This window comes from Mauremys mutica, chromosome 2, assembly GCF_020497125.1.
Source record: "Mauremys mutica isolate MM-2020 ecotype Southern chromosome 2, ASM2049712v1, whole genome shotgun sequence".
Taxonomy (NCBI): domain Eukaryota; kingdom Metazoa; phylum Chordata; order Testudines; family Geoemydidae; genus Mauremys; species Mauremys mutica.
In genome coordinates, this window is record NC_059073.1 from 176,454,661 (window position 1) to 176,477,636 (window position 22,976).

General features: G+C 50.1%; 1 long non-coding RNA gene across 2 annotated transcripts; it reads left to right on the forward strand.

The window, feature by feature from the left end:
• Positions 1-5,378: 5,378 nt before the first annotated feature.
• On the forward strand, positions 5,379-18,296 carry LOC123364054. Of its 2 annotated transcripts, XR_006576979.1 has the most exons (9): positions 5,379-5,548; positions 10,959-11,123; positions 12,780-12,877; positions 13,229-13,351; positions 13,823-13,902; positions 14,320-14,425; positions 14,857-14,952; positions 15,664-15,768; positions 17,643-18,296. It is a non-coding gene; the product is annotated as an uncharacterized LOC123364054 (long non-coding RNA). The 2 variants fall into 2 exon arrangements; XR_006576978.1 differs by lacking the exon at positions 5,379-5,548 and having other exon boundaries at positions 10,662-11,123.
• The last annotated feature ends 4,680 nt before the right edge of the window (positions 18,297-22,976 follow it).

The window sequence follows — 22,976 nt, forward strand, 5'->3', positions numbered from 1 at the left end:
AGCCTGTGTGGGGCATCTCAAGTGGGCTTGGAAGAGTTCCCTCTCCCCTCCGAGCCCTAGTCATGTTGTTTTTAAAACGTGTTTGTAATTTATTTCCTATAATTTATTCTGATTGTTAGCTGATTATAACTAACACAGGTTGACCTAGTCACATCCATTGTGTTTTCTTGAGTTGTCTGTGCTGAGGAAAGGTTCCTTTTAATATTTTTGGGATGGTGGGGGGAGATATTTGAGTGTATAGGGTGAGGGTTTTTGAGAAATGGCTTATAAATAATGTAACAATTCAGGGCACCTGTACCTGTATTCTCTCTGATCTTTCAAGGGCACCCAATCTAGGCTCCTGGACCCTCAACCATCTCTCATCTGGGCAGAGAACCGGCATCTCTCTCCCGCCTGACTACGTTTTTTTCCCCAGGCTGCACAATGCCCTGCCTACACTATGATATCACCAGCAAGCCAGACTGCCTGAACAAGTCAGCATCTGTGCTTTGCTTTCTCCTCAAAAGCTATTAAAGTAATTGTTAGCAGTTACAAGTTACCACACATTTTTTTTTGCTAAGAAAGCACATTTTTCTTAAGGTGAAAGCATTACAGAGAAAACAAACAAAAAAAAACTACCATCATGCTAATAAGCTTAGCAGAGATCATCTGCCCATTTCCAATAAAGGCTGTGGTAAAAGAGTTAGTCCTTCAAACCACCTTGGAGTTTTTCTGTGCTTACAAGTTCATAACAGCCTCAGCTCAGAATAAGCATACTGACAGGGCTCAACCTGTATCTTTATTAAGCTTTTGGGCCTTTGATCTTTCTGGGAACAGGTAATTAGTAGACAATGGTCCCTTCCTCAGGGCATAGCTTCAAAAGGCTGGGGTTTGTGCATAACTGGCAAAAGATATTTGCATTAACCTTCCCATAGCTACTTCCCAGGAACTCCACATGTAATGTCCCAAATTACCATTCTTGTCTGCCACGTTTAATACAGTCTGTTGATCATCCAAGTGCACAATAATACATAATATTTGCATTTAATAAAATGGACTGCAAAGATACTTGAACTTAATTAAATAATATTTTTCAAGTATATTGCAGGAAATTGCTGTATCTGTCACATTTTCCCCCTTAAAGACTTGAGTGTAACTAGTGTGCTTAAGCAGCATCCTGGGGAAACCTTGACTTATTCCTGGACAGATTTATTTCCTGGGATGGTGTTTCTGACATGACCTTTATAATTTCACATTTCATCTATTCAGATAAACATTCTGCTGGCAAGACAGGATATAGCCTTCAAAACAATCTGTAGAGTCATTTGATGTTTGACAAACATCCTGCATGATTTCTCTCCTTAGAATCTCTGAGCTCTTACATGCCCTTCTTAACCTTGTTCCCCCAAAATCTTTGGGTGTGAATTTGAGACCTGATCCTCAGATTCCCACATCCCATGCAGCTTTTAGAGAGTGTGTGTGGTGTCCCTATGTCCCTCAAGGGGTCAGCTGCCCCAGTGAAGGGTTCAGCTTCCCCATTGCCCCAGAAGTAGCAATTCTTTGGCCCAAAGGGAGTAAGGAACAGCTTCCTCCCTATGAAATGACTTTTGACCTTGCACTGCTTCTAATGACAGGGGGATTGGGCAAGACAGGTTTTTCAGACCTCCCCCACAGCCAAATTCCTTTATCCCACCTCCCAAGAGGTTGGGGTCCAGGTACTCCAGTGACCTTACCTCAGCTTCTCTTCGGGGAGGGAGGGAGTATCGATCTACCTCACTGAAATGGTCTTTTGATCCCCATGTGTAGAGTCAAGGTGAGCAGAATTTATTCTCCCATCCAGCTTAGTTCTTTTACATTTTCACAGACCATCAGGCAGTTCGAGGCTGTGGGAAGAACTCCCTACTCCAGGGGTCTCAAAGTCCCAGCCCCCGGGCCAGCTGCGGACGGAGAACCTCCCCAATGTGGCCTACAGAAACTTTTTAAAAAGTTCTTTCATCTGGCCCTCATGGCTGCTGGCTGAGGGGAGAGGAAAGTGGGCAGGAGAGACCCATGCAGCCACCCTGCCGGCTCTGTTGCTGCAGGCACTGCCCCCTGCAGCTCCCAATGTCTGGGGGAGAGGGACAGATACCATCACTAGTTGCTGGGCAGAGTCAGCCATGGAGGCAGCATCACTAATCACCAGGTAGAGTCAGCCAGGGTGGCATGAGTGACATTGTTGGCCAGCTGGGAGGATTTGAGGACTGGCAATGGCCTTAAGGTAAATTGAGTTTGAGACCCCTGCCCTCAGGGCTGGCTCCAGGCACCAGCTTATCAAGCAGGTGCTTGGGGCGGCAACTCCAGAATGGGGCGGCACTTTAAGGTATTCGGCGGAGGGTCCCGCACTCCTGCTCGGAGCGAAGGACCTCTCACTGAATTGCCGCAGATTGCAATCACGGCTTTTTTTTTTTTTTTTTGGCTGCTTGGGGCGGCAAAACCCCTGGACCCGGCCCTGCCTGCCCTACTCCTTCCTGCTGGTAGTTACCTTTGTCATCTCTCAAGCGGCTAATATAAGAACATAATGGCCATACTGGGTCAGACCAATGGTCCATCTAGCCCAGTATCCTGTCTCTGACAGTGGCAAGTACTAAAGCTTCAGGGGGAGGGTACAGGACAGATGGAGTGATCCACCTGTTTCCCCTTCTGGCTTCTGGTATTCAGATTTAGGGTTGCCCTGAGCACAAAGCTAATAGCCATTGATGGACCTATCTTCCATGAATTTATCCAGTGCTTTTTTGAAGCCAGTTATACTTTTCCAACACATCTCATGGCAAAGAGTTCCACAGGTTAATTGTGCATTGTGTGAAAAAAATAAATCCTCTTGTTTGTATTAAAACTGCTGCCTGTTAATTTCATAGGGTGACCCCTCTTTTTTGTATTGTGGGAAAGGGAAATAACACTTCTCTATTCACTTTTTCCACACCATTCATTATTTTATAGACCTCTATTGTATCACCCTTTAATCATCTCTTTTCTAAGTTGAACAACCTTAATCTTTTTAGTCTCTTCTTGTATGGAAGCCGTTCCATACCATTGATCATCTTTGTTGCCCTTCTCTGAACCTTTTCCAGTTCCACTGTATCCTTTTTGAGATGGGGTGACTAAAACTACACTCAATATTCAGGATGTGGATGCACCATGGATTTATATAGTGGCAGTATATTTTCTTATTATTTTCTATCCCTTTCCTGATAGTTCCTAACATTGTTAGTCTTTTTGAGCTCTACTGTGCATTGACCTGAAGTTTTCAAAGAACTATCCACATGAGAAGGCAAACAGTATGTGGCACCCTTTCACCCCAATATTCACCATTGTCATGTAATTAGGATATGTTTTGTACAAAGTATGCATTGTGAGGTATCATTCTCAATGTCTTGATCTGCTAGACAGTAATATCTCGTTGGATTGTATGTGCTATAGTTGAATGTGAAGTTATGCAGTTTAGTTCTGTATCTGTTACTGAAACATGTTGTGAGACTGAAAACACCCACAAGCAGCCTTTCAGGTACAACAGTAAAAAGGCAAATCAGTGTTAATGGCTTATTGAGGAAATGCACACAAGCACAAGGATTACCCCAGGAACTGTGTACAATAGAAACCTCTCAGAGACAGCACTACACAATGGGACTTGTTTGACCCAGGTCACAGCAAAAGAGCATTAGAGCCAACTGGCCGACAGAAAATCTTTCTTCTGAGTGTTGTGAAGTTAAAGGACATGGAGAAGAAGAAAACCTCTACTCGGGCTGTGACTGAAGTTGGAGCAGAGAGGCCAGGATAACCAGGGCTAGGGCCCAGGATTGGCTATCAACAGACCTGCCATTTTCTATTCCTGGCTTTTTGACCATGAGTGAATCTCTTTGCCGCTGTGTGCCTCAGTTTCCCCAACCATAAAATAGAGCTAATCGAGGTTTTGTTTATTTCCATTTTACAGGGCTGGAGACTGAGACATAGTTGGGGCCTGTCTACACTCTAGGTCTGTAGCCCATTTGTAAGTTGCTGACTCCCACATGTTGTTCAGAGCCTATCGACAAAACAATTCCTAAGCATGTGTTTTTTCTGTGCTTAGGCCCTATGGAACAGCTGGGTTGGACGGCCTTTTCCCGCTATGCTGTGGGGAGCAGGTACTGGGTACTAGGGAAGAGGCTCTCAAGAACTAATTCTTGAAAATAATTGTTATCAATGAACTGGAAGCCAATATAAAATCACTGCTGATAACATTGGTGGGTGACAAAAATACTGTCAGAGTGGTAATTAATGATGAGGATAGGGCAGTGATACAGAGCAATCCGGATCCCTGGTAAGCTGGACCCGTTCAAACAAAACAAGTTTGAACCGAGCCAAATGGAAGGTCCTATGCCTAGCAGAAAGGCATGCCGGCCACACCTGCAGAATGGGGAAGTGTATCCAGGAAAGCAGTGACTCTGAAGAGGATTGAGGGGCCATTTTGGGCAAGCCATTCAACAGGAGCTCCCAGTGATGCTGTGGTGAACAGGGCTAAAGCCATCATTAGACGTATGAGCAGAGCCATGAGTAGGATAGGGAGATGACACAGCATCAGTGAGACTGATAGTGGAATTCTGCATCCAGTTTGAAAAAGATGTTGAGAAATTGGAAATGGGGCAGCAAAGAACCACAAAATGCTGGAGGGCTGGAGAAAAATGCTTTCCAGTGAGCTATGGAAAGAGCTCAACTTGTTTAGCTTAGAAAAGATTGAGAGGTGACTTCACTGAAGTGTTGAAGTGCCTTAATGGAGAGAAAATACAGAGTATTAAAGGGCTCATTAATCTAGCAGAGAAAGGCATAACAAGACCCAGTGGCTGGAAACTGAAAAGAGACCAATTCATGTTAGAAATAATACACAAATATTCAACAGCGAGGATGATTCACAGGAACAAACCACCAAAGGAAGTGGTGGATTCTCCATCTCTTGATGTCTTTTAAGGAAGACTAGATGCCTTTTTGGAATGTGTTTGGCCAAAAACTAGCTATTGTGGTATACAGGAGGCCTGTGATATGCTGGGGGTCAGATTAGATGCTCTAATGGTCTCTTCTGGCCATAAAGTCTACTAACTGATGAAAAACTGAGTGTAGGATGGGGAGCAGCCTCTGATGTTTTACTGTCTAGCCGGCTTGCTTCCTACAAGAAACACTCATCGAGTGGGGTGATCCACAGGGAGCAGCTCAAACATCCAAAGGGGCTGGCCAGGGGCAGGACATGACTCCTGCAGGGGTGTGGTGGGTGTGGCAGTGACATCACAAGAGCCTGTGGCAGGACTCAGCCTATTGGTCAAAGATGGTGTGGAGGTGGTGATCTCACAAAGAGATGCTGACATCAGCAAGGTAGAACAGGGGTGCAGGGCTGGGACAACCTCGGAGACCCCTGTGGCTTTGCTGCAGCAAGTCACCTTCTCAAGGTCTCTCCTTGAGGACTGAGAGAGAATTCTGGTTCATGTACGTGAACACAAGGAAGAAACTCTTTGGAGTTTTCTCCTTTTACTAATTTTGTTAGAAAACAGACGTCCCTGTTTAGAAGGTAAGAGCCTCCAAGAGGTTTGGAACCTGTTCAGTCTGATCCGCCTGGTGCCGACTGAATTCTAAGCAGAAAGAACACTAGATTAAGGTAGCAGAATTTTATTCCCCACCTAGGACTTTGTCCCTTAGAATCACTGAGGGCATTAGGGTTTCTCCTTTTTGGTTTCCCTTTTCCTTCGTCTGTCCCTCCTTTCTCTTCTTTTCTTGCTTCTTTTGTCCTTTTCCCTGCACCTGCCCCACCACCAGGAACTGGGGGCCTGGGGGAGTTTACTGCTGCTCTCATTCTGGGAGGCCCAGCCAAAAAGGTGAGGCTGGAATATTTACATCTCCAGTGAACCCCTCCAGTGGGGACCTGGGTCATTCTTTGGGCTCTTTGGTGAGCCCAAAGAACCCCCTGCTCAGCCTCCCACTCCTCAGTCTCTGATTGGCTGAGCAGGGGGTTATTGACAGGGAGGAGACTCAGGTCCTTGTTCTCTTTTAAGACCAAGCAAATAAGTCATAACCAATTATATGTTTGACTAAATTTGCTGCTTCTCTGCATTAATTGTCTCTGAGCAGTTCATGATTCGAACATTCCAGTTTTTCTAAAATACTTGCTGAATAATTACGGTGAACTATTGTTGGTCTATAGCTCATTTGAGAGCACTTTATTCAGGCCATTCAGAGTACGAAATTCAAGATGTGATGGTTAATTTGAAAGTCAGGACTCCTGGGTCCTATTCCCAACTCTGCCACTGACTGGCTGTGTGACCTAATGTAAGGGAACTGATGCCCCATTACTAAGACTCAGTGGGGGTATTTTGGTTGGGTAGCTCCCAGTACCAAAAGAAAGGGAAAGAGTGAAATCAGAACCCTGAGACTGACAGTCCCCAGGAACAATAGGGAGAGGCCAGTGCTCCAGGTCAGCCTCATTGACAGGGTGGGCGGGCTAATCAGGGAGTCAGGAGGCCTGGGTGAGTCCCATCCTTGTAAGCTGGAATTGCCTGGGTCAGACAGAGTGAGGCCAAGCTAAGGAGAGAGCAGGGGCCCAAGCTGAGCTGGGGAGCAGAGTTGCAGCCACAGAGCCAGAGAAGCAGCCTAGGGGGCTGGAGGCAGAGCAGCATCATCAGTGCTGAGGCAGAGTGGAGCTGGGGCTGGAGCTGGAGCCAGGTGTGGTGAGCAACTGGGGCCAGCCAAGGGGGCACCCTGGGCAAATGGCCCAGTGCAGAAACACACCCCCAGACAAGAGTCCTCGCAGGCCAGACCGGGACGGGGATCTTAACCTGACGGGGGGCTGATGCTGGGAAGAAGGGTCCCACCACCCAAAGCCCGGAGGTGTGTAGCCACCACCAGAGCAAGTGTCCAACCCGCAGCATCCCTGCAGCACAGCCAGGGCCTGAGAAGGAGGCCTGGGACCTACAAGGAACAGACTGTGAAGTGCCCTGATGTCCAGAGACACTGTTTGTAATGTTCCCTGCCACAGAGTAGGGTGATGTGTTTTCCTTTAACCTTTCTCATTTTTCCTTATTCTTTTTTTAATTAATTGTTGATTAAATAACTTGCATTTGCTTTAAATTGTATGTAATGATCAGTGGGTCAGGGAGGTGCCCAGTGCAAAGAGAGTACCCCAGAGTGGGGACACCTTAGCCCTTGTCCTAGGTGACCGCAGCAGGGTTGGGGGTCGAGCCCCCTAGGAATCCTGGGCCCAGCCTTGTTGGGCTTACAAGGTCTCTGCCAGACAGAAGAGTAGAAGGGGAGTCCTCAAGGGCAGGGAGGCCTCTGGGTAAAGGAAGTAGAAGCAAGGACTCAGATCCTTTGGCTAGCCCACCTCACCAGGGTAGTGCAGAAGCCAGGAAAGTTCCCCACAATAGCAGGACCATTTCCCCCGCTTACACTAAGACAAGTCACTTCTCCTTTCTCAGCCTTAGTTTCTCCCTCTGTCAAGTAGAGATAACAATTCTCCTACCTACCTCACGGTGGGTGGAGAATGGGGATCCATTAGAGAGTGTCACTAGGAGCAGTGCAGAATATGAGGTGTCATATCACATTGAGTCATATCAGATTATGACATAATATAATAGCTAAAAGATTCTATTTTATTTATATTTGATTATTTTGAAATTGTTAAGAGCAGCTACTACTTAGCTCAGACTGAAGATCACAGTGTCTCCTCTTTGTGTGTGGCGAGACAATTTAACACACTGTGACAAACAGGAGATGCTTTTGTTTTGCAAACAAATATTTTTGCAAAGAATTTTCATCCAACTTGTTATGATTTCAAGAAACAAAGTGGTTTAGTCTGAAAGGGATTTTCTAACAGAAAACAGTTTCCATGAAAATTTCCCCACCATCTGGATTCCTGGGCTCTATCCATGCCTCTGGGCGGTTTCTTGTCTATTAGTTAGAACAGGAGTCAGGACTGGTGGCTTCTCTTTCTGGCTCTGCCAGTGCCTTGCTGTGTGGGACCTTGGGTAGGTCACTTCCCTTCTCTGTACTTCAGGATGCCCATCTGTCCCATGGGAATAGGGACAATTCTCTAACTCCAGGCAGCAGTGAGCCTTGGTGAGAAGGGGCGTTAAAGCCCTCTGCGAAGGAGAAAGGGGGGTTTCCAGGTGTTGAGCGCCAAGGAATTCTAAACTTTGCTAAAATGGCTGGTCTGTGGAAAGAAGAAATGTTCAGGGACAAATTTTAACCATTGTCTTTTTAAAAACCCATTCAGGGATGTGAGTCCCACTATTTTAGTCACCTGGGGCTCTTTGCCAGGAGGAGAGAAGAAGTTCCTGCCTCAATGTTTGTGGCCTTAATAAACCAGGTGCCATGCACCAGTTCTCTTCTGAGATCCCAGAAAAAGAATATCTTCCCTACCAGTAACAAAATAGGACCTATCTTTAAAAGGGGAACAAACAGAACCCCGGGACTTACAGACTAGCCAGCCTCACTTCTATGCCTGGAAAGATAATGGAACAAATGATTAAACAATCAGTTTGTCAGCACCTACAGGACAATTGGGTGATCAGGACTAGTGAGCATGGATTTGTCAAGAACAAATTGTTCCAAACCAATCCTATTTCCTTCTTGAACAGGGTTACGGGCCTAGTGGAGGTGGGTAAACAGTAGACGTGATCTATCTTGGTGTTAATAAGGCTTTTGACACAGTCCCATAGGACATTCTCACAAGCAAACTAGGGAAATGTGGTCTAGATGCCGTTAGTATAATGAGAGTGCACAACGGGTTGGAAGCCCATACTCAAAGAGTCCTTCTCCATGTCTGGCTGTCCAATTGAAACCTAGTGGGTCTGGAAGGGATCAGTTTGGGGTCTGGTATAATTCAATAGTCTCATTAATGATTTGAAAAATGGAGTGGAGCATATGCTTATAAAATTTGCAGATGATACCAAGCACTTTGGAGCACAGGATTAGAATTCAAAATGCCCTTAACAAATTGGAGAATTGGTGTCCTTGAGCTAAACTCCAGGCTGGGCCCCTCTCTATAGATTGGGCTGAAGTGAAACCCCAGAGCCAAACACTTCTCCTGGGCAATATGCGCTGACCTTTAATGGGCAGATGCTGCTTAGCTCTGACAGAGCAGCTTTTCCTGGGGGATTCTCCCAGCATTTTCCAATAATGGGAAAAAAAATTAAAACCCCATTTGACTGTTGGGGACAGAGCCATAGAGAGGGGGAGCAACTTGCCCAAAGTCTCACAGGTCACTAGGGAAACCAGCAATGGAACCTAGGAGTCCTGCCTCCCAATGCCCTGGTCCAGTCACTACAGCAGAGCACACTCCCTCTCAAAGGCAGGGGGACCAGACATGAGGGCCTGGTTGTAATTGCAGCTGTGGGAGGGAGTGTGCAGCAGTGGTTAGTGAAGGTGCCTGGAAATAAGTGTTAGGATATAGATATTCAAGCCTGTCTGCAAAGGCCTATACTTTAAGAATTTAGGTGTATTCTTATCACTTAGCTAGTTATAGAGGTATAAAAGAAAGAATCAAAGATCACTGTCTGTGTAATGGCCTTCTCTTACTGTGACAGGCTAAGGCCTTCAGCTAAGATGTAGTTAGGCAGCCATAAGCTGGGAAGTGTATGGTCACATCCTCACATTCCAAACTAGTCACATTGAAATAAGGTGCTATTGGGCTGTTAGGAATACAATCCTGCCCTGATATTTCTATCACCTCCAGAGAAAGGGAAGAGCCTAGAAGATAGCATCCTGTCTGGCAAGAACTCACTTATCAATAGACACAGCTGGAAAACCCTTGTGTCTGTATAGATGTAGTTGTGAAATCCTCACTTCTGTATTGTTTTGTATGTTTATTTGCATGGTCTCTGGTTCTGTAATTGTTTTTGTCTGCTGTATAATTAATTTTGTTGGGTGTAAACCAATGAAGGGGGTGGACTATAATTGGTTAAATAACCGTGTTACAATATGTTAGGATTGGTTAGTTAAATTCAGGGGTGGCTCCAGGCCCCAGCATGCTGAGCGTGTGCTTGGGGCGGCATGCCGCGGGGGGCGCTCTGCCGGTCACCGGGAGGGCGGCAGGCAGGGTGCCTTTGGTGGCATGCCTGCGGAGGGTCCGCTGGTCCTGCGGCTCCGGTGGACCTCCCGCAGGAGTGCCTGTGGAGGGTCCGCTGGTCCCGCGGCTCCACCGAAGCCGCAGGACCAGTGGACCCTCCGCAGGCACACCTGTGGGAGGTCCACCGGAGCCATGGGACCGGCGAGCGGCAGAGTGCCCCCTGCGGCATGACGCCGTGCTTGGGGCGGCGAAATGTCTAGAGACGCCCCTGGTTAAATTTCAGTAAAATGATTGGTTAAGGTACAGCTAAGCAGAATTCAAGTTTTACTATATAGTCTGCAGTCAATCAGGAAGTGTGGGGTGGGGAAATGGGAACAGGGACTGGGGATGGGGGAATTGGGATCATATTTTGCTAAAGGGGGAAATGGGAATGGGATGGGAACAGAAACAGGGACACAGACAAGGCTCTGTGGTGTCAGAGCTGGGAAGGGGGACACTAAGGAATGAAACTGGAATCATGCTTGCTGGAAGTTCACCTCAATAAACATCGAATTGTTTGCGCCTTTGGACTTTGGGTATTGTTGCTCTCTGTTCATGCGAGAAGGACCAGGGAAGTAAGAGGGTGAAGGAATAAGGGTGAAGGAATAATAATAATGACTGCTGGGTCCCATCCATGGCTCTGACACTTGGTGTGACCCTGAGCCAGTAGCTTCCCCTCCCCAGGCCCGTTTCCCATCAGGGTTGGGGTCCTGTCCCTACAGCCCAGGGCATTGGGAGGCTCCAGGAAGGTGTGTAAAGTGCCGGGATGTCAGGAGCTGGGAGGCGCTGTCAGCCCCGCACTAGGGCAGTGTTCTGCACCCCCTGCTGCTGGCTGAGTTTCCCCATTCCTTGGCAATAAGACAGACTCTTGTTTTCACAGCCAGTCGATCGCTCAGTGTCATCACCCTGCCTGCTGGCTGGGCAGGGTAACTCCTCAGGTCACCACCCTCTCCAGCCTGCCTTGGGCTTGGAGAGGGAGGAGGAGGGTGAGGGACAGCTGGCAACCCTGAACATTCACCCTCCATCGCTCCATCACCTACAGCAAGTGAGTAGCATTAGGGTTCCTCGGTGGCTTCCCTTGTCTGTCTGGGGAGAGGCAGAAAGATGGGGAGAGAATCTCTCCCAAAGGAGATTGGATTTGCAAAAAGCCCCCAGGAGCCCCTCACTCTCAGACTGGTCAGGGGCTTCTCCAGAGTCGTGTCCAGTGCGTTTGGAAATGTCCCAACAATGGGGCTCCCAGCCCTTCCCTTGTGGGAAACTGTTCCCCAGGCTGAGAGTCCTGTGAGCTGCTGAGCATGGAAATCAATGGGAAACGAGGGGGCCCTGGGCTTCCTGTGCCAAGGGACTTTGCGACTTTGATGTGGTGAATGGTTTCCCAGGAGAAGACCCTTGGGTTCTGTTCCTTCTCTAGCCTAGGTGGGAGTGTGGCCTGGGATGGCATGAGGGGGCTCCTTGTCCAAAGTAACCAATGGTCTTTGTGATTGACCTCACTGCTCTAAAAGGAGGAGACTCCCTGGGTATTGCAGCACAAGGGATGATGAGATGCAGATCATACAGTGAACTCCTGCCCGTGTGTGTAGCTTGCACTCCCTGCACCCCTGTGGGGGGAGGAGGAGCTGCTCTGACTGCCGCAGGGATGGGGAGGGACCAAAAAGGCCCTTTAGTGAGAGGCTGCCTTGACCCTAGACTCACGCCTGCTCCCCGCTCGGTTCCAGGATGTCCAGGCTCCTGAGGATGTTCAGGAAGAAGGCTCTGTAGGTGGCCCCAGAGCCTGAGGGAAGCACCTGCCACCTTCCCCAGGAGCAGAGCAGCCCCTCTGTTCCTGCTGGCAGGGAAGGAGCTCCCGGCCGGGCCAGGAGGTGGAAGTGCCCAGCCTTCTGGCAGAGGAAACCCGCTCCCGGCACAGGCGCTGAGGCAGGAGAGGCAGCGGCCAGGCCCCAATAGAGCTGGCCCAGGATGCAACTGGGCAGGCAGGACCCAGCCCAGGAGGGAAGCCGGGCAGGGTGGCTCTGGGGCTTGTTGTGTGGGAAGCACCAGCCCCAGGAGCCCAGCCCCGATTCCCAGCAGGAGGCATCGCCCTGCCTGGTCACTGAGGATCTTCCAGCCTCCCCAGGGCAGGAGGTGGAGGATCCCTGTCCCAGCGCCAGCAGCTCGGCCGCTCCCCATGGGACAGCAGCAGCGCCTGGGACTCAGGCAGCAGCGGGGCCGATGGGCGCCGCTACCTTGTTCCAGATGAGGGGCCAGGCTGGGCTCAGGGAGGGGTGAGGAGGGGACTGTGAACACCCTGGGCCCAGGCGCTCCACCAGTGCTAAGGGGGCAGGTCCCCAGCCCAGGTGTCTGGTCCCCAGCCCAGGTGTCTGGTCTGAGCCACGGGAAGCCCACTGACACCAGCAGCAGTCACAGAGCTGCCCCTGCAGCAAGGGGGACTGGGGGTAGGGGAGCTGCTGCCACTTTGGTCCCTGATGCTCTGGGGGGCAGGTACTTCCCAGGGAGTCCAGGACAGTGTCAGGGGGTCTCTCTGCTAGGGGCTCCTGAAGCTGTTGGGGGCTGAAGGTGCATGAGAGGGGGAAGTGTGGGGCCCGATCTGCTCTAGGTCCCTGAGGTGGAAGGGGGAATATTAACCCTGCTCTCCCCACCATGCTCCTGTCCTTCCCCCGAGTGGCATCAGGAGTCACCCTGTCCCCTTCTCTTCCTGGTGCAGGGACCCCCAGGGACTCAGAGGACGAGGAAAGGGTGGATGTGGCCACAGAGGCGGTTGCTCTCAAAAACATCCGAGAGCAGCTCCAGGGCCGAGAAAAGGTACAAACGTTCTCCAGCTGTGCTGGAACCGAGATTGTCCTGATCCTTCCCAGCATCCCTACCCCCTGCAGAGAGTCTTGTCCCCAATGATCCACCACTCCTAATGGGGACCTTTCTCCTCCATGATCTGGGACCCCCAAGATGAGGGTGTTTGTCACACACCAGCTAGGGTCTCCTCCCCCCACAGGCACTGTCCCAGTTCCTGACCCTGCTTGTGTAGGAGTTGTGGACAATGGTTGGGTCCCCACTCTCCTCAATTCAGGCCTGAGTCCTGCAGCTGGTTTGGGTTGGGCAGGGAGGTCCTTGGCTAACTGGCTCTCTCTCCCCTAACCCCACTCCTGGTGGGTGCAGGATGAGGCCCAGCAGCTCATGTTCCTGCATGCCATCCACCCCGCGTGTCTCGCTGCACAGCAGAGAAGGCAGGACACACTGGAGCCACACTGCTGCAAGGCAGCTGTGGTGGAGAGGATTGTGGTGAGCGAGACATGGCGCCGGGCAGCTGGAGGGAGGAGAGAGACATGGGATGGGCAGGGATCTCCCCGGGCCAATGGATGGGGGATGGCTGGTGCTGGAGGGGCAGCTGAGGACAGGGATTGCTGGGGCTGAAGATTGGGGAGAAGAGAAGGGAGAAATTCTGAGATTGGTCACTAGTGGGGGAATCGTGGGGCTAGAGGGCAGCTGAGGCTGAGGAACAAGGAATCAGATAGTCCCAGTTTGGTAGTCAGGATGGTGTTGGATGGGGGCAGTTTTGACAGGCAGGAGGGAAGAAGGGGAAGAGTCCTGGCAGGGGGCCAAGTTTGATGGGCAGGAAGGAATCAGAGGAGTGGGAGGCAGCTGGGGGGATCCTGCTGTCTGTGTGGGGCGCTGGCTGTGTAATCTCCTCACTAGGAAGTGTCAGTGAGGCCCAAATCTCACACGCTCCTTTGTCTCCTTTGGGTCTCACAGGAGCTCATTGAGGAGCTGCCTGATAACTCTCCACCCGGCGGCGTCCTCGCTAACTCCCTAATTGCTGTGGGCAACCTCAGGTATCAAGACCCTCCCGCCCGGTTCCCCTAACCCCGGTGCTGCTCAGGCCCAGGCTGGGAGTCGCTGCCCCTCCCACTCCCAGGGCACCTCCCAAGGGTGGCTCCTCTGGCTAAGGTGGCGGGAAGGTTCCCTCTCTCCTGGCTGGGCTGTTCTTTTCGCTCCAGTAACATTACGGGGGCCTTGGGGAGAGGCTCACTCCCGGGGTCAGATACAGGAGGGGCAGCAAAGTCCAGGGAACAGGCGCTATTCCTGCCATGCCACTGTCTGTGAGGCCTTGGCCTTGTCATTCCCTGGCTCAGTGCCTCAGTTTCCATTCTTGCCAGCCTCTGCCTATTTCCCTGCAGTTTCACGTCTATGTTGGTGCCACTCCCACCCCCGCGCTGCACAGTCTAATACCGGCTTCTCTCTCTTGCCAGCACCATGACACCTGCCCTGGTGCCAGAGCTAGAGAAGCACCTCCTGTGAGCTGCCCTGCATGCCATCTTCACCCTAGGCACGGAGAAGGACACCACCCAAGTCCAGGTACATCGTCCTACTCCTCTCTGCCAGGAGCAGTCTCTGGTCCCTGCTCCCTTGATTCGCTGGAGCTCCAGAGATAGGGGTGGGGTGGGCAGAGATGGAACAAGCTGCAGGGTTGGATCCTCCCCTCCAGGAGGGATGAAATTACCCCTCCCTGGGGGATTCCTTCCTTCCACATGCTGTGTTTTGCCCAGCAGCCCAGCTTCCATACTCTGCTGCTTCTGCAGAGACCTGCTAAGGTCATGGATTGAAGAGCCAGCTGTCCCCCTGCCATGAATCCTGGCTAATTGCCTGCAGTAGGATGTGAATGAGAGAGGCCACGATATGTGTGTGGGGGTCTTACTGGTGCTTCCCAGAGACCCCTCTTCCCATTTTGTGGCAGGTGTAGCCCCAGTTTCCCTAACTCTGACCCATGGCTCTCGCTTGCATTGCAGGCTCTGCACAAGGTATTGCCAGAACTCCTGGACACCATGCTGGGGAACCTGCTGGCAGAGTCCCCAGACATCGACAGGCTCCACTACATCTTGGAAGTGAGCCCCATGAGGAGGGGCGAGGGGCAATTTTACCTTAACTCTTAGATCCATTTTCCAGTCTGTCCTCCTAGCTGGGTCCCCAGTGGGCCATCCATGGTCGGGCCAGTCAGTGCAATGCAGTGTCAGGACCTTCCTCCTTGAAGGTCAGAGGAAGGAGCTGGGACTTCAAGCCAGAGCTCTGCCTGGTTCTATTGAGCACTAACCTCAGGGCCCCTGGCTGGTGTGGGGAGTGAAAGTCTGAACCATCCCCTCTCTCCCCGCCCCATGAGCTCCAGGAGATGGTCCTCAGGGAAGAGGCACAGGCTCCTTCCTAGAGAAACGGGAGGAGCCCAGGGAATCAGCCCTTCTCTCCGGGCTCTGAGATTCCTGAGGAGATTGTGTTCACAGTCACTCACTTCATCCCACCAAGGGCTCGAGAGCCAGGGAGGTGGGAGGGGTCTGTCTCCTTCCTTGTGAGTTCTTTCAGGAATTCAGGGAGGATGGGACCCTGACACTGAACATTGTCTCAGTCTAGAGAGAGTGACAAGTTGTGACCTGCAGGATACAAGCATCATCCTGGGGGCAACAATCCCCTTCTAAATCTCTGTGATCAATGAATCAGCTACTCCACCTCCACACAATGTCTCAGCCCCCTGGGGATGGGGAGGGGCTCATTTGCACAGCATGTGCACCTGCCCAATGATCCTGACCTGCCTCCTTCCCCGACAGCACATCAACTTCTGGATCATGTCCAGAGTATCCCAGGAGAGAGCCAGGGCCATTAGGAGCAGCACGGCCCTGCTCAGATCCACCATCACTCTCCCTGAGTTTGACGTAAGTGACCTCTGTCCCCAGCTTCCTGACTCCAGGCGTAGGTGGGCTGGCTCCAACTGGCTGTAGGATCTGCTGCTGCAGGGGCTGTGGGTTAGGAGTGTTCCTCTTGGGGAGGCAGAGGCAGAGCAGGGAATGAGCTTGGCTTGAGTCACGTTCTTCTTTTCCTGGTTATGTGGTGACCCTGGGCCTTTGACCGGACGATGCTCCAGCCCCTGCTCCAGCCAGGTTTGTACCTGGCCTTGGAACCCTTTTTGGCATCCTGAAGCAGCTCTAGTCTTCCTTGCGGGCAGAGAAAATGAAGGGTTTAGCTCTAGCTCCTCTCCCCCCAGCATCTCCTGCAGAGGGGCTGAGGGGAAGGAGAGTCCTGGCAGTGGCATAGCCAGGTGGAGGGAACAGGGGGAGCAATAAAAAAAAAAAAGGCGCCACCCTCTGCGGCGCTTTTACTCACCCGGCGGCGCTCCGGGTCTTCAGCAGCAGACCCTTCACTCACTCCGGGTTTTTTCGGCGGCACTGAAGGTCCCGCCGCCGAAGACCCGGAGGGTTTGAGAGGCAGGAGCTGGGGGGGACACTTTTGGGGCCCCACAGGCCCAGAGTGGCCCAGGGGATTAGCGGGAGATGGGGAGCAGCCTGCTCTGCTTCCCTCACCCCAGCCCCAGCCGTGTCGCTCGGGGGAGGGGCCTTGGGGGAAGAGATCCCCCCCTGCACTCACTGGCAGCGGAGCAGCCCAGCCCCAGCCCGCTCCACTCCACCAGCTCTCAGCCGCGGCGCTCCGCTTCCCGCCACTGGTGAGTGCAGGGGAGGGGGGACCTTTCCCCAGCCCCCCTCCCACCCAAGCAACATGGCTGGGGTAGGGGCAGGGGCAAGGAAAGCGGAGCGGGCTGGGGCCCTGTTGCTCCACTTCCCGCCGCCGGTGAGTCTGTGGGTGGGGAGGAGGGACCTTTCCCCAATCCCCCAGTCCTGTCAACCCCGCCACGGCTGAGGCCTGGGGAAGGAAAGTGAAATGGGCTGGGGCCGCGTCACTCCACTTCCCGCCACCAGTGAGTGCAGGGGGGTGTCCTTTCCCCAACCTCCTTGCACTCACCGGCAGTGGGAAGCAGAGCGACGTGGCTGGGAACTGGCAGAGTGGAGCGGGCTGGGGCCGGGCTGCTCCGCTTCCTGCCGCTGCTGGTGAGTGGTGGGGGAGGGACCTTTTCCCAATCCCCCCACTCCTCCCCACCCCGCAACACGGCTGGGGCCCGGGCAAGGGAAGCAGAGCAGGCTGGGGCTGGGCTGCTCCGCTTCCCGCCCTGCTGGTGAGTGTGTATGTGTGGGGTGCTGCTCGCAGCAGGCAACCCGGGGGGGTGCACAGGGGGACCGCTCTCCACCCCAGCTCACCTCCACACTGCCTCAGCCTCCCTGGGCCTGAGGACGAAGCCGCCACTTGCTTCTCTGCCCTCCCCGGCTTCTCGCGTGAACAGCTGATTCCCCGGAAGCCGGGGGGAGGGGCGGAGAAGCAGAGTGGGGCAGTGTGTTCAGGGGAGGAGAAAGAGAACAGAGGTGAGCTGGGGCTGGGGGGCAGGGCGGGGAGCTGCCGGTGGGTGCTCTGCACCCACCAAATTTTCCCCATGGCTGCTCCAGCCCCGGAGCACCGAGGGAGTCGGCGCCAAACTCCTTCCCATTCAGGAAGCCATAAAAGGGACTGTGTGCTGAGCTCCCCTCTGCAATGGCACTGCCAGAGACCATTGCTAGTGGGTGCCAAGTGACAGAGCAGGGAACTCCTGGAGAGACTCCTAGGGGCTGCCCAGTCATGTTTCACTGTGACCTCTGGGAGCCATGCAAAGAATGCAGCATCGAAGAGACTCTCCTGCTCTAACAAAGGGTTTCTGTTCTCCTAGACCAGACATGGGCAAACTAAAGCCCACGCGCCACATCCAGCCCATGGGACTGTCTTGCCCAGCCCCTGAGCTCCTGACCTGGGAGGCTAGCCCTGGCTCGTCCCCTGCTGTCCCCCCACCCCCGCAGCCTCAGCTTGCTCACTCGGCCGCTGGCGCAATGCTCTGGGAGGTGGGCTGAGAGCTGGCAGGCAAAGATCAGGGAGGTCAGGAGCAGAAGGAGAAGATCAGCAAAACCTAAAAGAGCAGTAAGGAAGAACACCTGAAGGAGCAGCAGGAGTGGGCTGTTGGGATAGACCAGAGGGAAGGTAGATTCTGAAGAGTAAGTATGCCAGCTATAGTATAGGATATAGAACAGAAGTAGGGTTAATGAATGTGTATGCTTAAGATAATAAGGTTAGATGTCTGTATGTGAATGTTTGTTACTATAAAGTTTAGAATTTATTAAGATTGCTCTCCATATCCTGCATGTGACTGATTACCATATGCAAAACATAATCACTTAAGCTATTCCAACTGTATGATATTGCAGTTTTGGGTACTCTAGCTTGTATACCTGTGCTAAGGAGTTTGTTTATGCTTTCAACTTAAGTTTAGATTAACTATATTAGGGAAAGATTGTTTAAATAAACAAAACACTTTTTTCTTTTGAAAGAATACTACTCGAGTGTCAATACTTTTGACTGGAGGGCTGTATCCGTGTCCTCCCAAGGGGGAACAAACCTAGTTTGTTCCAAAGGGTATAGGTGAATCCCTGGCAACCCTGGGTGGGCCACCTCTGGTTACCTCATTAGACTTTAGTAAACTAAAGGGGACCTCTAGTAAGACTGAGGAGGGGCAATAGGTAAGTTATTAGGGGGTAGTAGGAACAGCTAATTAGTATGATCCTTTCCTTAGGGCATAGCTTCAGAAGTCTGGGTTTTTATCTAACTGGCGGATGGCATTTGCATTAACCTTCCATGATAGAATGTACTCCTGTGTCCACACCCTATGCACTATTGCAGTGGTCCCCAACCTTTTTGGCTGGCAGGCGCCAGCCAAAGGACCACAGCGGCGGCGGAGCACCCGCCGAAATGCTGCAGCGGCAATGCCTCTCGATGACGCCACTTGCTGTCGACAAGCGATGTCATTGAGAGGCATCCCCGCTGAAATTCGGGAGCGACATCTCTCGATGACATCACCTGTCGGCGACAAGTGTCGTCATCGAAAGGTGTCCCCGCCACGGCATTTCGGCGGGTGCTCTCCCAGGGGCCAGGACGCAGGTGCATTAAGATGCCCCCGTGGGCGCCATGGCCCTGCGGGCACCGCGTTGGGGACCACTGCACTATTGTAATAATCATTGTATAAAGTATGCCTTGTGAGATACCATTAAAAAGTCATAATTTGCTGATCAATAATGTAATGGCAAAATGCATGTAGCAGTGTTATATGTGAGGTTATAAACATAAGCTGAGATCATGACTAAACCTATGTTTTCCAGAGAAGTCTGATAAGTGGCCAATCAGTTCCTCAGAGACAAAAGGCAAGCTGATGCCTCAGTCAGGTGTAAACAAGGCTGATGGGCCATTACTTGCTAAGTGCCCATCCTTTGGCAGAAAAGGAGGCCAGGGCAAAAAAATCGACAGTGTAGCAAACAGCATGGAGTTCCATTCCAAAGAGATTGTGTCGTCTTGCTTCTAGCTGGAAGTGCTTCTCAAAGAAATTATAAAAAGAAGAGGCAGACATTCCAAGGTGTGTGTGTGTGTGTGTCTCTCTCTCTCTCTCTGCCTATTGATTCACTGCATCAGAAGTAGGGTGACCAGACAGCAAATGTGAAAAATCGGGGTGGTGGGTAATAGGAGCCTATTAAGAAAAAGACCCAAAAATTGGGACTGTCCCTATAAAATCAGGTCACCTGGTCACCCTAATCAGAAGTGACAAAGGAAGTAGCCATTAACCAGAAGACAGCATCCTGGCCTAAGAAGTTTGGCCAGTAAGACTTTGAGAGCATGTGGTGAGAGAAACTTTGCTTTGAATTTAACACAGCTTGTTAAATTAGGCACCAGTTGCATTTTATCTTTATTTTTTTTGTAACCACTTCTGACTTTTATGCATCATTACTTATATTCACTTAAAATCCATCTCTTTGTAGTTAATAGATGTGTTTTATCTAATCCAGTGTGTTTGAATTGAAGTATTTAGGAAACTCCATTTGGGATAACAAGATTTGTGCATATCACTTCTATTAATAAAGGGACAGACTTTCATAGAATATCATGGTTACAGGGCAGGAGTGACACAGCTACTCATCAGTGTGGATGGTACCCTAGGTATGTCACACCTCCCCCTATATATTTCCTAGGAACTCCGCACACATGGTCCAAAAGACCATTTTTGTCTGCTACATTGTTCAGTATTGTCCCTTGATCATCCAGACCCACAATAATACATCATATTTGCATTTAATACAATGGAGTCCAAAGATATTTAAATGTGAAAACATTATTGAATTAAGAATACTCCAGGAAATTACCATATCTGTCACAAATATAAAGAGACCTTTTGATTAGGGCAGAGTAAAAGACAGGGAAATGTGGCAGGACAGAAATCTGGGAAGGGAGTGGAGCAGGGGACTTAAGTCATAAACTAGGTTGTGCATGAAGGGGTAGCATGAAGTTGTTCTTTGTGGTCTCAGAATAGGATGGTTTTGTGGGAGGGAAGAGGAATTGGGTTGGACACTCATGAAGGTAGGGTCATAAGGATGTTGCATAGGATCCCAGGAGCATAGAGGAGGGAGGTATAAAAGGATATCTGGGGAGGAATAGAGGGGAACAAAGAAAGCCAGAGTGGTTGGTATAAATCAGCTGGAACAATCATGAGTGAAGGATATGTCAATGAGGAATAGGGTGGCTCCCTCAACTGTCATTTCTAGACCCTAATATTCAGGGGGTTTAAAAGGCATAGAATTTTTGCAAAGAGTGTTTGTGGTTTGAGTGTTAGAATACTGGGGGGAGGGGGAGTAAGTGTGGTACTGCAGCTCTTTTTTCTTTTTTTTTTATTAATACAGGCAATCTGTAGATTTACTAATTCTTGGTAAAATCATGGAACAAATATTAAGGGAAAACATTTTGCAGACAGCTAGAAGATAGCATAACTAGTAACACCCAATATAATCAGTTTAAAAGTAAACCATTCTTTTCCCAAAATATCACTTTTTATCAAATTATATTTGTGGGAAAAGAAAATGCCCTTAATATAACAGCATATCTAGACTTTAGTAAATCTTTTGAAGCAGCATCTCATACAAGCTTACTTGAAAAATGTATTCAAATTGGTCTGGATATGAACACTGTCATATGGATTAGAAACTGTTGAATGACTGTAAACAAAGGGCCATGGTAAATGGAAAGCAATTTAGTTTTTGGAAGGCATCCACCACGGTGCTACAATGATCACTGTTAGGCCTGGATTTATCATCATAATTAATAATCTGGCAGAAGTAGAAAACCACACATTAACTGACTTCACAGATGACTGAAAACAAAAACAATACCAAAGGACCTAGCGAGTTTAGACAGAGGATTTAAATCAGGCTGGTATGCCATACGAGCACTTTCCTCCAGTAAGATGTACTGACTCTACACAAGTGCTGCTCCTTGTGATCTTAGGAGCCCCACAGTGTCCACTAGCAAAGGGCTCATGGTCATGTAACAGCAACTCCTGTGAGGCCTGACAGACTCACTACATGTAACACATTGCTGTCATGGTATTTACCTGTAAGAAATGTGGTGTAAGGTATCACATGAATATATAATAATGTTCATCGTAATCACTGTGTAGTGTATTTATGGGTAACAATTAAAAAGTTGTATGACTATATTAAGAGTTTGCTCAAACCAGGGCTGGTAAACAAGTTTGAGTGGCCTGTCTGCCTGGGTCTGGAATGTAAATGGAGCAGAGTGAGCCACAGACAGTGAGAATTATATTTACATATTTATGTAACAAGAAAAGCAAATTAACAGAAGAATGAGAGGAGCACAGCATAGACAGCATGACATCTGCACCCAAAGAACAAATCGGGGGTGGGGGAGGACAGGAATTTTGCCTGGGATGAGGATACACTTCAAAGGGTACATCTCAAAGGCTTTACTGACTATAAGAAGACAGGGTGGGGGGTTGGGGGAGGGGGGAGACATTGTGGTTATCCATCACTGATTCATCAGAGATCTTTGTATTCCTGAGCGCTGGGTCCTGGCCCAGCAGGGCTTGTGATGCTGAGTGGAGGCTTTGGGTGAGGAAAATTGCCTTAGACAAGGAGTGTAGTATGGTACATTTTTGTTACTAGAAAGTATATAATACTTCTATTTGTAACAAGTTTCTGTGTCTATTATCTTTGTTTAGTAGCACCTGGCTCTGTTCTTTAATAATAATCTTATTCTTGGTTTTACTGTAAGTTCATCTCAGTCCAATATATTACAGTAAAATGTGCATCTTCAGCTGAGCTAATAAGCTGGTGTGTATACTGTCTCTTTGGAGATAGTAGAGTCTGTCATTTCTGTGAGTGCCCAGTGATAGGGGCTGAGTACTGCAGAGGAATGCTTTTTCAGGAACTGAAGTGCAACAAGTGTTACCTGCAAAGCAAAGTGGGGACTAGCAGAGTTCTAAAGATTGCAGGGAGCTGTCACACAGTTTAGCACCAGCTAGGGTGACCAAATGTCCCAATTTTATAGGGATAGTCCCAATTTTTGGAGCTTTTTCTTACATAGGCACCTATTACCCGCAACCCCTGTCCCGATTTTTTACACTTGCTATCTGGTCACCCTAGCACCAGCAAAAGTCTCTCTTGCTGAGGCAGAGGGGTAACAAGGTGACTTACAGTTCTGGCCACCCACCATCAGACTCCCCATACCACCTTCCTCCCAGTTGGTGACCTGGACCCCCACTGCCTATAAGCTTTCCTAGTGCATGTCCCAAGTTCTGTTACTGTATTTCCTGCTCCCTCCTTCCAGAGCTCCTGTCTCTGGCCTCCATGACAATTAGCATTGCTTAGAGATTGGCTTCAATGCTGCTTGCACATCCCAGCAGCCTGGGGTGAGGCCTCCTATAGTGTGATTGATTGGCAAGCTTATAAAGCTTCCTGAGGCATGAAAGCAGCATTGTAGCCAGCCCTAGAATGTCTAGTATCTCCTGAATGTCTTGCCAGCACCCTAAATTTAACATGGCCAAATTGAATTCCAAATCTATTCCAAATCCTCCTCCTCCCTCCACTGTCTGTCACTATTGACAACACCATCACCCTGCTTGTCACTCAGACTTGTCGCCTTTGTGTCATCTTAAAGTCCTTTCTTGCTCATGTCC